General features: G+C 43.7%; 1 long non-coding RNA gene across 1 annotated transcript in view; it reads left to right on the top strand.

Annotated features, from left to right (window-relative positions):
* The window catches only part of LOC145537778 (uncharacterized), a 46,524-nt gene extending 32,970 nt beyond the window's left edge, over positions 1-13,554 (top strand). Inside the window, exons 5-6 of the long non-coding RNA XR_014076421.1 lie at positions 12,822-12,949; positions 13,144-13,554. This is a non-coding gene — a long non-coding RNA (uncharacterized LOC145537778). The remainder of the gene's footprint in view (positions 1-12,821; positions 12,950-13,143) is intronic.
* The last annotated feature ends 4,223 nt before the right edge of the window (positions 13,555-17,777 follow it).

Below are 17,777 nucleotides of genomic sequence, written 5' to 3' on the forward strand. Positions count from 1 at the left end.
AAAAGGCAGAGGAACTAGAGCTCAAATTGCCAACATCTGCTGGGTCATCGAAAAAGCAAGAGAGTTCGAGAAAAACACCTATCTGCTTTATTGAGTATGCCAAAGCCTTTGACTCTGTGGATTACAATAAACTGTGGAAAATTCTGAAAGAGATGGGAATACCAGACCATCTGACCTGTCTCTTGAGAAATTTGTATGCAGGTCAGGAAGCAACAGTTAGAACTGGACATGGTACCACAGACTGTTTCCAAATAGGAAAAGGAGTATGTCAAGGCTATATATTGCCACCCTGCTTATTTAACTTACATGCAGCGTACATCATGAGAAGTGCTGGGCTGGAAGAAATGCAAGCTGAAATCAAGATTGCCGGGAGAAATATCAATCACCTCAGATATGCAGATGGCACCACCCTTATGGCAGAAAGTGAAGAAGAACTAAAGAGCCTCTTGATGAAAGTGAAAGAGGAGAGTGGAAAAGTTGGCTGAAATCTCAACGTTCATAAAACTAAGATCATGGCATCTGGTCCCATCACTTCATGGGAAATGGATGGGGCAACTGTGGAAACAGCATCAGACTGTATTTTTCTGGGCTCCAAAATCACTGCTGATGGTGCCTGCAGCCATGAAATTAAAAGACGCTTACTCCTTGGAAGGAAGGTTATGACCAACCTAGATAGCATATTTAAAAGCAGAGATAGAACAGTCTTATGGACTCTGAGGGAGAAGGTGAGGTTGGGACGTTCTGGGAGAATAGCATTGAGACATGTATATTATCATATGTGAAACAGAACACCATTCCAGGTTCAACGCATGAGGCAAATGCTCGAGGCTGGGGCAATGGGATGACCCAGAGGGGTGGGATGGGGAGGGAGGTGGGAGGGGGGTTCAGGATGGGGAACACGTGTAAACCCATGGCTGATTCATGTCAATGTATGGCAAACACCATTACAATATTGTAAAGTAATTAGCCCCCAAGTAAAATAAATAAATGTATTTAAAAAAAAAAAAGCAGAGATACTACTTTGCCAACAAAGGTCCATCTAGACAAGGCTATGGTTTTTCCAGTGGTCATGTATGGATGTGAGAGTTGGACGGTGAAGAAAGCTGAGCACCGAAGAATTGATGCTTTTGAACTGTGGTGTTGGAGAAGACTCTCGAGAGTCCCTTGGACTGCAAGGAGATCCAACCAGTCCATCCTAAAGGAGATCAGTCCTGGGTGTTCATTGGAAGGACTGATGTTGAAGCTGAAACTTCAATACTTTGGCCACCTCATGCGAAGGGTTGATTCATTTGCAAAGACCCTGGTGCTGGGAAGGATTGGGGACAGGATGAGAAGGGGACAACAGAGGATGAAATGGTTGGATGGTATCACCGACTCGATGGACATGGGTTTGGGTAAACTCCGGGAGTTGGTGATGGACAGGGAAGCCTGGAGTGCTGCGATTCATGGGGTCGCAAAGAGACGGACACGACTGAGTGACTGAACTGAACTGAACTCCCGTTGTTCTCCATAGTGGCTGTACAAGTTTGCATTCCCAACGACAGTGTAAGAGGGTTCGTTTTTCTCCGTACCCTCGCCAGCGTGTATTGTTTGTAGACTTTTGTATAGCAGCCATTCTGACCGGTGTGAGATCGTACCTGATTGTGGTTTTCATTTGCATTTCTCCAATAATGAGTGATGTTGAGCATCTTTCATGTGTTTGTTAGCCATCTGTATGTCTTCTTTGGAGAAATGTCTGCTTAGTTCTTTGGCCCATTTTTTGATCGGCTCGCTTATTTTTCTGGAATTGAGCTGCAGGCGTTGCTTGTGTATTTTTGAGATTAATTCTTTGTCAGTTGCTTTGCTTGCTATTAGTTTCTGCCATTCTGAAGGCAGGCTTTTCCCCTTGGTTCTAGTCCCCTTCGTTGTGCAAAAGCTTTTAAGTTTAATTAGGTCCCATTTGTTTACTCTGGGAGGGGGGTCATAGAGGATCGTGCTGTGATTTGTGTCAGAGAGTGTTTTGCCTATGTTTTTCTCTAGGAGTTTTATAGTTTGTGGTCTTACGTTTAGATCTTTAATCCATTTTGAGTTTTGTGTGTGTGTGTGTGTACCGTGTTAGAAAGTGTTCTAGTTTCATTCTTTTACAAGTGGTTGACCAGTTTTCCCAGCACCACTTCTGAAAGAGATTGTCTGGTCTTCATTGTATATTCTTGCCTCCTCTGTCAAAGATAAAGTGTCCATAGGTGCGTGGACTTATCTCTGTGCCAGTACCATACTGTCTTGATGACTGTTGCTTTGTAGAACAGCCTGGAGTCAGACAGGTTGATTCCTCCAGGTCCATTCTTCTTTCTCAAGATTGCTTTGGCTATTCGAGGTTTGTTTTTTTGTTTTTTGTTTTTTGTATTTCCATACAAATTGTGAACTTATTTGTTCTAGTTCTCTGAAAAATACCACTGGTAGCTTGATAGGTATTGCGTTGAATCTATAGATTGCTTTGGGTGGTATACTCCTTTTCACCATATTGATTCTTCTGATCCATGAACACAGTATATTTCGCCATCTATTTGTGTCCTGTTTGATTTCTTTCATCAGTGCTTTATACTTTTCCATATGTCGGTCTTTTGTTTCTGTAGGTAGATTGAGGTTTTTAAAGGCATATGCCACCCATCTCCATGCACGGCTCTGCAACAAAACATATCTCGGCTTTAAATTCTAATGTTTCGGTATTGCTTGGGCCAAGGATGTTGGGTACAGGGGTGTTAGGTTACAGTAACACCTTATCTCTCAAGTCTATGGAGGTTAACAGACTCTCTTGAGAGAATGCCTCATTTCAAAACCACATGCAGTCATAAAAATATGAGCAGTTTTTTCTTCTGTGTAAGGCACGTTAGCAGACATTGAGAGCTCCCGCAGTTACCGGGTGAATTTAGGACAAAGTGTGACAAAGTTTGTCATCTGGTCTTCCTTGAGGACTCCTTATTATTTTGAAAACGTTGTCATGAACTGATTTGCTAGGATACATATATAGAGTATATCTTTTATCTTTTCCATCGTTCAGCAATTTGCTTCTTATGTGTGTGTCATATTATGGTTTAATACTTACTCAAAAATAGAATGTTTTCCTTCCCTTGTGTCTTTGAGGAGAGGATTTCTAGATTGGTTATAAATTCTGAATTTTGTCTTCATCTGTATTACCCCTGGACAATCCGTTTTTCTTAACCAGTTGTTTTCTGTGTTGTGGAGACCTACTTCGTAGGTTGAACTCTGGGAGACAGATACGGCAGTACCAAGTGGAAAGAACAAAAATCCATATCATGGAATAAACTGTATTCTCTCAAAGTGTGTATGTTGAAGCTCTAACTCTCTGTATTTTATATGTAGTCGTACTGCATAAATTATAATTTCTTTCTGACCCTTTCTGGAAATAGGGCCTCTATATAGGTGGTTGGGTTAATACGACTGGTACTGTATAAGAAAAGGAGATCAGTCACAAACAACACAGAGACATCACTATGTGAAGACAAAGGCAAACAATGGCCAGTCTCAATCCAAAAGAGACGCCGGAAGAAGACAAATCTGCTGACCCTTTGATTACTGACTCGATCCCCAGGAGTTTGAGAAAACATTTATTGAAGCTGCCTGGTGTGGGGCACTTTGTTATGGCAGTCAGTTCCAGAAGAGGTGTCCTTTTCTTACATGTGTTTTCAGGGAATGGAAAATGGCTAAGAACTCTCTTTCCCATCAACTGAAAATCCTTAAAGATTCCTAATGCTCCCTAAGAGCTTTCAGTGCCTCTTTAGAGACTCAGCTGGGCTAGAACGTATTCTTATTTCATGGGTCAAGTTGGCCTATGAAATATCAGAATGAGCATAATCCACAGGAGGTGGTAGAAGAAGATACGCACATCAGGAAGGCAGTCTGTCCTCGTGAAAAAGATACAGTCCTCTCCTTTTATCCTTCCCATACATCTCTTTCTAAATCCTAGGTGGCAAATGGTAGTGCCCAAGGCATTGTTGCCTGTCGCTTTAGTGAAATCACATTGTTGTGATGTCATGGTCACCATGCCTCCTTAAACCTCCCCTCACCAAGACAGTAGGCTTCAGCAGCCATGAGGCAGCCTAGAGGATCACTACTGCTACTGCTGCTAAGTCGCTTCAGTCGTGTCCGACTCTGTGTGACCCCATAGACCGCAGCCCACCAAACTCCGCCATCCCTGGGATTCCCCAGGCAAGAATACTGGAGTGGGTTGCCATTTCCTTCTCCAGTGCATGAAGGGGAAAAGTGAAAGTGAAGTTGCTCAGTCGTGTCCGACTCTCAGCGACCCCGTGGACTGTAGCCTACCAGGCTCCTCCGTCCGTGGGATTTTCCAGGCAAGAGTACTGGCACAAGGCCACCCAAACTGTTGGAGCCGCCTGGGCCTGTCCCCCACACAGTTGGCCAGGTGGGCTTGCTGGTGTCATCTTCTCCATGGCAGAGTCTATTGTCTGTGGCCGCCACTCTTCTCTCCAGTCCTCTGGATTCCTGGGACCCCCAAAGAGGTCACCATTCTAGCTTCCAAACTACATATCTGGAAAAAAAAAAAAAAAAGCAAAAACAAAACAGGAATACAATCTAGTCCAGACTGAAGGGCCCCAACCCATGGAGAGGTGCATGGTCCTCAACCCCAACAAGGGCCTCTATGAGCAGCAAAACCACAGCTCCACACAAGCTCACCATTAACACCTGCAGCCATGCCAGGGGCATGTCCCCAGTATTGACAAAGAGTATAGACTTCAAGCCCTCTACCAGCTCGAGAAACTCTGCTAGCAAGACCTCTCCACCGTCCACCTTAGCCACGCCCGAAAGACTCTCTACTGCAGCACATCAGGCCCAAGGCATACTCAACTGAGAATAATTGGAGGTCACACTACAGGTAGAGTAGGCCTTGGAGAAGACGGACACTCAAAGTGAAGCCATATAGAAGCCTTTAGTGCCAGTTTTGGAGAGAAAATGCTGATCTCCCAGATGATCAGGTCAATAGGATTCAAATCACTACTAACACTCAGCCTAGCTAAAATGAAGTGCAGGTTCCCTCTATGGAACTTAATAAATTTCACTGCAGGCCTGTCTGCAACCTCTAATTTCCATTCCTCAAAGGTTTTCGGTCAGTCAGCAGGCAGCCCAAAATGTGGACGGTAAATGGGGACTCGTGGAAGACAGTGAGGACTGCAAGAACAGAGAATCTTTCCCAGGCCAAGGACAGAGAAGGCTACAGGTTGGTGATATGATGGAGGGAGTTGGAAAGGAGAACGAAGGGGAGATCTGTGAGCTACAAGCTGGCTTTTTGAGGTGGTGGGAGCTGCTTCAGACATGCCTGCAGGCCTTGGGGACGTATTTCCAAATTTAATAAAGAAATGTGGTCGCTGGCCTCAGTGAGCTTTTACAATCTTAATGCCTCAGCATACTGCTGCTGCTAAGTCGCTTCAGTCGTGTCTGACTCTGTGCGACCCCACAGACGGCAGCCGACCAGGCTCCCCAGTCCCTGAGTCTCCAGGCAAGAGCACCGGAGTGGGTTGCCATTACCTTCTCCAATGAATGAAAGTGAAAAGTGAAAGGGAAGTCGCTCAGTCGTGCCCAATTCTTGGCGACCCCCACCATGCTCCGTCCATGGGATTTTCCAGGCAAGAGTACTGGAGTGGGTTGCCGTTGCCTACGCACTAGACTAGACTACATGCAGTGTCACCACTTAGAAATTCAGCAGATATTTGGGGGGTTGTGTGGAACTTGCTGGAGACTTGCTGTATCAGACTTGTTCCAACACTTAGAATACTTAATAGAGCTGGAGCCAGGACTCAGCTATAGTGGACTGTTCTCGTAAGCATTATTCAGTTCAGTTCAGTTGAGTCACTCAGTCGTGTCCGACTCCTTGTGACCCCGTGGACACCAAGCTTCCTTATTCATCACCAGCTCCCCCCGGCTTGCTCAGACTCATGTGCGTTGAGTCAGTGATGCCATCCAACCATCTTATCCTCTCTCATCCCCTTCTCCTCCTGCCTTCAGGCTTTCCCAGGGTTAGCGTCTTTTCCAGTGAGCCAGTTCTTCGCATCAGGTAGCCAACAGTTGGAGCTTCAGCATCAGTCTTCCAATGAACATTCAGGACTGATTTTCTTTAGGACTGCCTGGCTGATCTTGCATTCCTGGGGACTCTCAAGAGTCTTCTCCAACACCACAGTTCAGAAACATCAATTCTTTGGCACTCAGCTTTCTTTATGGTCCGGTTCTCACGTCCGTCCATGACTATGTGAAAAGCCATAGCTTTGACTGGATGGGCCTTTGTCAGTAGTTTAATGTCTCTGTTTTTTAATATGCTGTCTAGCTGTGTTATAGGTTTTCTTCCAAGGAGCAAGGGTGTTTGAATCCCATGGCTGCATTCAGCATCTGGAGTGATGTTGGAGTTGAGGAAAGTAAAACGTGTCCGTGTTTCCACTGTTTACCTTTCTATTCACCCTGAAGTGATGAGACCGGTTGCCATGATCTTAGTGTTTTGAATGTTGAGTTCTAAGCCAGATTTTTCACTGCCCACTGTCACTCTCGTCAGGCCAGACTCTTCAGTTCCACCTCGCTTTCTGCCAAAGGGTAGTGTCATCTGCATATCTGAGGTTAGCGATATTTCTCCCGGCCATCTTGATTCCAGGTTGTGCTTCATCGAATCCGGCCTTTTGTATGATGTACTGTGCATATAACTTAAAAAATCAAAGTGGCACTATACAGACTTGACGTACTCCTTTCCCCCTATTCGGAACCAGTCCATTGTTCCACGCCCTATTCTAACTGTTGCTTCCTGAGCTGCATACAGATCTCTCAGGCGGCAGGTAAGGTGTTCTGGTATTAGCGTTTCCTTAAGAATTTTCCACAGCTTGGTGTGATTCACACAGGCCAAGGCTCTAGCGTACTCAGTGAAGCAGAAGTACGTGTTTTTCTGGAATTCTCGTGCTTTTTTGTGATCCATCGGATGTTGGCAATTTGCTCTCTGGTTCCTCTGCCTTTTCGAAGTCCCGCTTGAGCATCTGGAGGTTCTCGTTTCACTTACTGTTGAAGACTTGGAGACTTTGAGCCTTCCTTTGCCTGATGTGTGAGATGAGTGCAACTGTTGGTAGTCTGAACATTCTTTGACGTGGTGTTTCTTTGGGATAGGAATGAAAACTGGCCTTTTCCAGTACTGTGGCCACTGCTGAGTTTTCCAAATTTGCTGGCATATGGAGTACAGCACTCTCACAGCCTCATCATTTAGGATTTGAAATAGTTCAGCCGAAATTCCATCACCTGCACTAGCTTTGTTCATACTGGTGCTTCCTAAGGCCCAGTTGACTTGTCAGTCCAGGAAGTCTGGCTCCAGGTGAGTGAGCACACCATCGTGGTTATCTCGGTCATTGTCAGTAGTTCTTCTATGTATTCTTGCCACCTCTTCTTAGTATCTTCTGCTTCCGTTAGGTCCATACCATTTTTGTCCATGATTGTGCCCCTCTTTGCATGAAATATTCCCTTGGTATGTCTAATTTTCTTGAAGAGACCTCTAGTCTTTCTCAGTGTATTGTTTTCCTGTATTTCTTTGCACTGAATGCTTAAGAAGGCTATCTGCTGTCTCCTTGCCATGCTTTGGAACTCTGCATTCGGGTGGATACATCTTTCCTTTTCTCCAGTGCTTCTCACTTCCCTTCTTTGTTCAGCTATTTGAAAGGCCTTCTCAGACAACCTTTTGCCTCTTTGCAGTTCTTCTTGTGGATGGTTGTCATCACTGCCTCCTGGACAGCGTTACGAACTTAGTGACCTGGGGAGTTCATCTTCCAGCGTCCTATCTTTTGCCTTTTCATACTATTCATGAGGAGCCGGGAAAGGTCAGTTTTCATTCCAGTCCCAGAGAAAGGCAAGGCCAAAGAATGCTCAGACTACTGCACAATTGCACTCATCTCACACGCTAGAAGAGTAATGCTCAAAATTCTCCAAGTCAGGCTTCAGCAATAAGTGAACCGTGAACTTGCAGATGTTGAAGCTGGTTTTAGAAAAGTCAGAGGAGCCAGAGATCAAATTGCCAACATGCGTTGGATCATCGATAAAACAAGAGAGTTCGAGAAAAACACCTGTCTGCTTTGTTGAGTATGCCAAAGCCTTGGACTATGTGGATCACAAAGAACTGTGGAAAATTCTGAAAGAGATGGGTGTACCAGACCAGCCGACCTGCCTCTTGAGAAACCTGTATGCAGGTCAGGAAGCAGCTGTTAGAACTTGTCATGGAAAAACAGTCAAAGGCTTTGGCATAGTCAAGAAAGCAGAAATAGATGTTTTTCTTGACCTGTCTTGCTGTTTGGATGATACAACGGATGTTGGCAATTTGATCTCTGGTTCCTCTGCCTTTTCTAAAACCAGCTTCAACATCTGGAAGTTCATGGTTCACGTATTGCTGAAGCCTGGCTTGGAGAATTTTGAGCATTACTTTACTAGCGTGTGAGATGAGTGCAATTGTGCAGTAGTTTGAACTTTCTTTGGCATTGCCTTTCTTTGGGATTGGCGTGAAAACTGACTTTTTCCAGTCCTGTGGCCACTGCAGAGTTTTTCCGAATTTGCTGGCATATTGAGTGCAGCACTTTCACAGCATCATCTCCCAAGATTTGAAATAGCTCCACTGGAATTCCATCACCTCCACTACCTTTGTTCGTAGTGATGCTTCCTAAGGCCCACTTATTCCACCTTCCAGGATGTCTGGCTCTAGGTGAGTGATCACACCATTGTGATTATCTGGGTCGTGAAGATCTTTTTTGTACAGTTCTTCTGTGTATTCTTGCCACCTCTTCTTACTATCTTCTGCTTCTGTTAGGTCCCTACCATTTCTGTCCTTTATGGAGCCCATCTTTGCATGAAATGTTCCCTTGGTATCTCTAATTTTCTTGAAGAGGTCTCTAGCCTTTCCCATTCTGTTGTTTTCCTCCATGTCTTTGCATTGATCACTGAGGAAAGCTTTCTTATCTCTCCTTGCTATTCTTTGGAGCTCTGCATTCACATGGGTATATCTTTCCTTTTCTCCTTTGCTTTTGACTTCCCTTCTTTTCGCAGCTGTTTTTAAGGCCTCCTCAGACAGCCATTTTGTTGTTTTGCATTTCTTTCCATGGGGATGGTCTTCATCGCTGTCTCCTGTACAATGTCACGAACCTCCATCCATAGTTCATCAGGCAGTCTGTCTGTCAGATCTAGTCCCTTAAATCTATTTCTCACTTCCACTGTATAGTTATAAGGGATTTGATTTAGGTCATACCTGAATGATTTCTTGTTTTCTCCATTGTCTTCAATTTCAGTCTGAATTTGGCAATAAGGAGTTCATGATCTGAGCCACAGTCAGCTCCCAGTCTGTGGATTAGATGAGCAATTGGATCAGATTAGCAGTTGCCAAACTCTAAGCTTTAACCTTTTCTGCCTCAGAGGATAGTGTATGCAATAGATAACGATTTCAGCTGTTGGAGCTGAATTATGGAATGAATGTGGGCCTGCAAGGTCTGTCTTCCATTTTTTTTTTTCCTTTTCCTGCAAGCTTCGTAATCAAGACATCTCCCTGGAACCTCTCAACTCTTTCATATATAGATATTTTCAATACCAACCACTTGGCTATTTTGCTCCTTAGAAGCCTTCTTATTCGTACGTATCTAATTCTGTGCACATCACTTTGTAATAGGGCATGCAGTTTAGAGGTTGACCTTACTGCCCGGATTGGGCTTCTCTGGTAGCTCAGTTGGTACAGAATCCGCCTGCAATGCAGGAGACCCCGGTTCAATTCCTGGATGAGGAAGATCCGCTGGAGAAGGGATAGGTTACCCACACCAGTATTCCGGCCTAAAGGATTCCATGGGCGGCTGAGTCCGTGGAGTCGCAAAGACTCAGACACACCTGAGCAGCTTTCACTTTGACTTTAGAACCTGGATTACTAGTAGCAGCCATTAAAGGAACCATTCGATAGGATAATTGGACCCCGGACCTTGGACTTTGAGTATGGCGGCTAGTCAGTGGAATACATGCATGGTATTCTCATTGTACTTGATGTGCACGGCTCAGACAGTAAGATACCTGCCTGCAACGTGGGAGACCCAGGTTCAGTGCCTTTGTCAAGATCCGCTGACAAAGGAACTGTCTACCCATTCCGGTATTCTTGGCTGGAAAATTTCACGGACGGAGGAGCCTGGTGGGGTCCAGTCCATGGGGTCGCCAAGATCGGACACCATTGAGCAACTGACACTTTCCAACTCCTATAATATATGGGTGTGGGTTGCTTCATGGCAAATTTTAGTGGCCCAAGGGTCAGAGGTAACCTCGGATACAGGCATACAATAAGTAGGAAGACCAGTGGTAAAAACGAGAGGCAGTGTGGTCTGCTGGGAAGACCGCACCAGACTATACCTATTATAGTGCACCACTCAGGTCCCTTTCACTAGGCACCCCTCAACTCCATAAATCCTGGCCACTAATCTTTGTGAAAGGTTCCCTGTTCTGGAAAATTGCCTTTGGTCACATGAAAGCCTCCTCATCCAAGAGGTGAAAATCCCACATCTATGGGTGAAATTTTGACTGAGTGACATGGAAGCAAATGCCTTAATACAAAGTGAGATAAAGCCTGGTGCAACTTGGTCTCTGCTTGACCTTAGATTTTGTTTTCCCTCTGCTATATCTTGCTTCCCTCATTCCATTTCTCCTGGAAAACCCTCACCATTGAGTCCTGTGAGTAGCAAACATGGGCTCTGCTTTTAGGGAATCTGATGGAAAACATTCCCACCACAGAATAGCAACTACCACTCGCCAAGAAAAGGAAAGGGAAAAATATTCATACTCTAGCCTCAGTTTCTCTTAAGGTAAAATGCCACTCTCTGCTGCTATTTGCTATCCTTTGTGCAGACCTCTGAGATTACATTGTTTGCTGTTTCGTTTTTTTCTTTTTCTTTTCCTTTTTGATGTTCCTTGGCCACATAAGTCATGGAAAGGTATGCTTTTCTTAGAAGCTGATGATGTTTTTTTTTAGCTGATCTTTGGATGGACACCCAAAGTTGGTGGTTTTAACTTGTAAACAATATACTTCATTTTTTCAAGGGCTAGGATCTTAATAATCTGTCTTCAAGTCCAGAGTTTATTAAGATTTGTAAGTTTAAACATGTTTCTTATTGATTCCATTATTTAGGTTGAATGTTTCAAATACAGACCTCTACCCCAGAAGAGAATCAAATAAAATCGCAAGTGAAATAGACTTGGGAGACGATCGTCTATTCCAGTTAGAGAAGACAATCTATCAAAGTGCATTGAGCAGGTCAATCTAAAATAGTAATCTAATAACAATCTGTAAAGTCAGAAAACTCTGCACGAGGAACTTAAAATAAGATTTCGTAGGCATGAGGTGGCCAAAGTATTGGAGTTTCAGCTTCAACATCAGTCCTACACCACCACCACCAAGAGTCCCCCTTCTCGACAGTATTTGGTATTGTCCAACGTCTTAATTTTTGACAGTTGAATGAGTATAAAGTCATACTTTGTCATTTTGAAATGCATTTTCTTATTATAAGATTGGCCATCTCTGCATATTTATGAGCTGTTTGTGTTTTGTGGATGAGTCACTGAGGCTTAACCTATCCACACTCACAGAGCTTGTAAGAGAGAACCAGAACGTAAACCCAACTGTCTCTTTTTCCTGGGATTGGGGTATACTGCTCAGCTTTTATTTGCATTTTTCTCTCTTTATTAAGGAACTTAAAAGGAACTTTCTCCTCCCACACAGATCTCTAGAAATTCGCAGCAGGAGCTGTCTTAGAAATATTCCCACTTCTCTCAGACTTCAAGACAAAAGAAAGATATACTTATTTATTCTCTTTCTTTTTTATGTTTTAAATTATGAAACTATGATAACACATTTACAGGAGGCTTGGAGAGTTCAGAACAAAGTTACATATAGTTCCACTATGTGGTGGTTGGTGGTTTAGTCGCTAAGTCAAGTCCAGTTCTTGTGACTGCATGGACTGTAGCCTGCCAGGCTCCTCTGTCCATGGGATTCTCCAGGCAAGTATACTGGAGTGGGTTGCCATTTCCTTCTCCAGGGGTCTTCCCGACCCAGGAATCAAACCCAAGTCCCCTGCATTGCAGGGAGATTCTTTACCAACTGAGCTATGAGGGAGCTATGGGGGAAGTTCTACTATAAATTAGAATTATTTTTAAGTAGATAAATTACAATTTTTAGTTGGACTTCCAATATCAAACTCAAAAAATTAATGGAATGAATAAAGGTAGAAGTCTATAGTAGATCTGAAAATCAGTATGAACCAATTGGACATAACTTCAGATTTATATAGTTTTCACACAACAAGAGAATCCAAATTGTGTTCAAGTTCCCATAGACTATAAACTAGGAGACCCTGGAACATATCCAGGAACATAAAGTGCAAAAGTTTCATGGCCTGAAGGTATTGAAATCATATACACTCTGTTCTCCTATCACTGTGGAATTATGATAGAAGTTAATAGCAAAAGATATTGGAAAATAACCCACATATTTTCAAGTGCAGTGTGACGTTTCCCAAGAGAGATCTTTGACTTAGCCATTGAAAGCCTCTATAAAGTTAGAAGACTGAAAGAAACAAGAGGGTGATTGCAGAGAAGAAAACATTTTAATGAGAAGGACTTAAAGGAAAGAAACCCTTGTAGGTCCCTGAAACCTTTGGATTAGAGTCTTTCTGCTTGTCTGAAGGTGTGCTTCATGGTCAGTCCCCTCTTATCAGATACCTTTCCCCCTCTTTGGGATAATTCCGGATTTCAATCATTTAGGAGTATATCTGGTATTTCAGGAATTGGTGACTTTCGAGGATGTGGCTGTGGACTTCAGTCCAGAGGAATTACCCTAACCTCAGTGCTTCTCAGAGGAAGCTCTACCGGAAGGTGATGCTGGAAAATTACAGGAACCTGGTCTCCCTCGGTAAGCCATGATGACCAAAATTGTTTCCAGACATTGGCATATGTCCCTAGTGGCAGAATCTTTGGAAACAGGCTTTATTTTTCTTGTGTGTAAATTTGCACTTGCCTGTTATCTCAGAGCCTTTAGAAACCAGGCTGGGAGTTCCTGAGGGTACAGGACAGAACCCCCAAGTTATAAGTCTCCTTCTTCAACAGGGTACCAGTTCCCTAAACCTGACATTATCTCACAGCTGGAAGAGGAGGGGTCACATGCTAGGGAGGAAGACGGGAGTGCAGTGACATGTCAAGGTGAGCCGTGAGACCGGGATCTTGGGGAGACAACCCTGGTCAGTGAGCAGGGGCTGGGAGCTGGTCCTCAGAGCCCACTCAGCTTAGGCAGAGGGCCGGTAGGTGCTTTCACCTTAGGGGCTCGTGTGGTCACGCCACATCATGCTCACTCAGTACTTCTTTTATCTCCTCTCTGAAGCTCATCTCTTCCTCTCCTGCTCAGCTCCAGGGAGGCCAGTTTCCGTATCCTCTAATGTTCAAGCCCCTGCATTCATTTGTGCCTTTCCCCTGACAGCTAGAAATCAGAGGTCTTTCCTCTGTCACTGAGACAAGCAAAAACCTTGGTGTGATACCACTGCTCTTTCCAGCCCTCAGGGAGTTGACGTTACAAAGCACACATCAGGTTCTTACCACTCCGAAAAGAAAATCCAGACTTCTAGCAAAACATTTAAATCTGTCCCAGTCTGGTCCAAAAGTCACATCCAGCTTCATCTCTCATAGATACTCCTAGTAGAACCCTATATTGCTGCTCCCCAGGACTGTGTACTTCCATAGTCAGTGTCTGCTCAGAATAAGATTGCCGCCCATTTCACTGCTTGCTGAGCCCTAATGCCTTCCCCTGCCTGATCTTTTTCTGTTCCCAGATGAAATTCCCCAAACTCTCCTTTTGTACATTTATAGCCTGATTATAGAGTCTCTATACAGAGAGACTGTTCAGTCCAATGAACACCCAGCACTGATGTCCTTTAGGATGGACTGGTTGGATCTTCTTGCAGGCCAAGGGACTCTCAAGAGTCTTTTCCAACAGCACAGTTCAGAAGCATCAATTCTTCAGCACTCAGGTTTCTTCCCCCTGCAACTCTCGCATCCATATGTGACTACTGGAAAAACCATAGCCTTGACTAGATGGACCTTTGCTGGCAAAATAATGTCTCTGCTTTTAAATATGCTGTCTCGGTTGGTCGTAAATTTCCTTGCAAGGAGTAAGTGCCTTTTAATTTCATGGTTGCAGGCACCATCTGCAGTGATTTTGGAACCCCCCAAAATAACGTCTGACACTGTTTCCACTGTTTCCCCATCTATTTCCCATGAAGTGATGGGACCGGATGCCATGATCTTTGTTTTCTGAATGTTGAGCTTTAAGCCAACTTTTCCACTCTCCTCTTTCACTTTCATCAAGAAGCTCTTTAGTTCTTTTTCACATTCTGCCATAAGGGTGGTGTCATCTGCATATGTGAGGTTATTGATATTTCTCCCAGAAATCTGGATTCCAGCTTGTACTTCATCCAGCCCGGCATTTCTCAGGATGTACTCTTATTAGATCTTAGGGATACTAATTTAAAAGAGACAACATAATAAATTGTGCAAAGCATAAAATATACACATACAATAAGAGTTGTACACAGTACAATGGAATATTAGCCATTAAAAAGAATGAAATAATGCCATTTGCAGCAACATGGATGGACCTAGAGATTGTCATAACGAGTGAAGTAAATCAGACAGAGAAGGAGAAATATCATATGGCATCCCTCATATGTGGAATCTAAAATGAAATATAAATGAAGTTACACCACAGAAAGTCTCTCAGACTTAGAGAACAAACTTACGGTTTGTTCTTATGGATAAACTTATGGATAACCAACAAAGTCCTACTGTATAGCACAGGAAACGTTGCTCAATGTTCCCTGGCAGCCTGGATGGGAGGGGAATTTGGGGGAGAATGGATAAATATATACATATGGCTGAGTCCCTTCACTGTTTACCTGAAACTATCACAACATTGTTAACTGGCTATACCTCAATACAAACAAAAAGTTGTTTTTTTTTTTTTTTAAGTTGTATAAAGGTATGATGACTGAGTAAAATATTTGCATGGGAGCAAGAACCACGGGGGTAATACCATGTTCAGGGGGATGATTTTCCTTTTTATCTTAATAATATTTTCTTTCAGCAAACGAAAATCAAGATTCAAATGTGCATAAATTGCTTTTATATGATTACATATTGTGACATCTTAATATGTATGAATATATAATCCCTTTATCTACTCTCGCTGCTCGGATTTTAACATAAGGAGATAGAAAACCACTTAAGACAATGTAACCTCCTACTTATGATCTCTTAAGAGGTGCTGCTAATAAATTGAACATGAAGTTTTTAACTTTTTATTTTCTATAGCCAGTTAACAATGCCGTGATAGTTTCAGGCAGACAGCAAAGGGACTCAGCCACAGATACACACGTGTCCGTTCTCCCCCAAACTCCCCTCACATCCAGGCTGCCACTGAACACTGAGCAGAGTTCCCTGTGCTCCACAACAGGTCCTTGTTGGTTCTCTGTTTTAAATACAGCCATGTGTACATGTCTGTCCCACGCTCCCTAACCATCCCTTCCCTGCATCCTTCCCCTCAACAACCATATGTTGAACATACAGCTTTTTCACACTTGACTTCGTGTGGTGCCCCTGGCAGGCACCCTGGACAAGACACCCACACATAAGAAAATATTCGTGAGTAACCTTCAGCCTAGAAAATAAGAACAAGGGAGAAAAACAAGATCCAGAACAAGATATGAATTTCCAAGAAGTTGACGTGCACTTAAGGTATGTGTGTGACTTAGAGGTGGGAGTCTCCTGACCTCTGGATGTTTCATGTGGATTCTGAGAAAAATGTCTGCTTCTTTAATTAGATGGAAATGTACACAACAGAGAGCTTTGCATCAAGTCTGACATTTAGTGCATGACTCCCTGGGACCCTCCAAGCTGGGTTGTTGACCTATTTTTCCTCTGGACCCCAAGCTGTGTTAACTCCTCACTGACTTCTAATCCGGAATCAGCGATCCCTGTTGGGAACGTCCTTGTTGCTTCCCCCTTATCTCCATTCCTCCCTCAACCACTGTTATTTCTTACTTTTTGGGTTGCTGTTGTTGTTCGTCACCGAGTCACGTCCACTTCTTTGCTATCCCACGGATGCAGCACGCCAGGCTTCCCTCTCCTTCGCCATCTCCCAAAGTTTGCTCACACCCACGTCCATTGAGTCGGTGATGCCATCCAAACATCTCATCCTCTGCCACCTCCTTCTTCTCTTGCCTTCAGTCTTTCCCAGCCTCAGGTCTTTCCCAAGGAGTCCGCTCTTCACATCAGGTGGCCATAGTATTGGAGCTTCAGCTGGAATGTCAGTCCTTCCAATCAATATTCAGAGTTGATTTCCTTTAGGATTGACTGCTTTGATCTCCTTGCAGTCTAAGGGACTGTCAAGAGTCGTCTAATAAAATTGAAGCCAACAGATATAAACTGCCTGTATGGATCTCAGACACCACTTTAATCATTTGACATGTGATTGGGTTCAGGATACCTCACCCCAAAATATGGCACCTGGCATATTGAAGGTGAAGCAGTTTGAGAAAACAGCGGAAGGAAGAGGTTCACTCTCTTCCCCTTCCCCCTTCTTCCATGAAACAAGCCATAATCCCATCATGGGAGAGGTACCCTGCCTATAGCAGGAGGAAAGGAGCATTCTTATCTCCAAAGGGTGAGGAACACTTCCAAGAGGAAGCCTAACACACAGGCCTTGCTAAGTTTCTGCCAGCTTATTACACTCACCTCTTATTCCTTAACCGATCATATTCTTCCACAACTGTCCCCACCTCATCAAACCTAGTTTGAAATACTCAGGTCTGTTTCTTTAGGTCTTCATTTCCTTAGGAAGGCTCCTGTGTCACTTAAAACATATTAAAATAAGTTGTAAGCTTGTCTCCAGTTAATGTGTCTTTGTTGATTCATTTTCAGACGCACCCAGCGACCCTCAGCACGTGGAAGAAAACATTATCCACCTCTACATATTTTAATCCTTACATTTAGTAACTTGCTGTCCTTTTAGTCTAGAAGGACAGACTGAGGCTCAGAGAGCTTGAATGACCTCCAAATTGCAGGTTTTCAGATACAATACATAGAAGGGCACTTCTGGGGAATCCCCCACACCAGGGGTTTGTGAGCTGCACGTGTATACCTAAAATGCCATCACCAAATCTCAGGTCATAGGTTTTCTCTTAAGTTCTCTTCCTGGAGTTTTCTAGTTTTGGTGTTGCATTTGGGTGTCTGATCCACTTTGAGTTAGTTTTTGTCACAGGTATAAGACCAGTGTCAAGAATATTAACCATTATGCCATCATCACCATAATCAACATCACAATGACTAAAATACTTATTGCACCTTTCACTATACTTTCCCTACGTATCTCGAGGCCCTGATAAATGTTCTTTAGTTAAATACAAATGGCTCCTCAACACAGGAAAACATATTCTACCTTGCTCCTGAAAAATTTCTCGACCCTAGTTTTGGAAAACCTGAAAAAGCATCCTATAACACTGAGAATGCAGGTTTGCTCACACAGGCTGGTGGGGGTCTGATAGGCAAGCGTCTATGGAAGGCAGCTTAGAAATCTCTGTCAAAATGACACACACATGTGCACTGTGGCTCAACAATTCCACTGCAGGGGATTTATCTTCCCAGAAGGTTTACACAGCAGCAGAACTGCTGAAGCTCATAGTTTTGCACAGAAT

Source organism: Giraffa tippelskirchi, chromosome Y (assembly GCF_054371585.1).
Source record: "Giraffa tippelskirchi isolate mGirTip1 chromosome Y, T2T-mGirTip1v1.2.pri, whole genome shotgun sequence".
In the NCBI taxonomy this organism is placed as follows: Eukaryota; Metazoa; Chordata; class Mammalia; order Artiodactyla; family Giraffidae; genus Giraffa; species Giraffa tippelskirchi.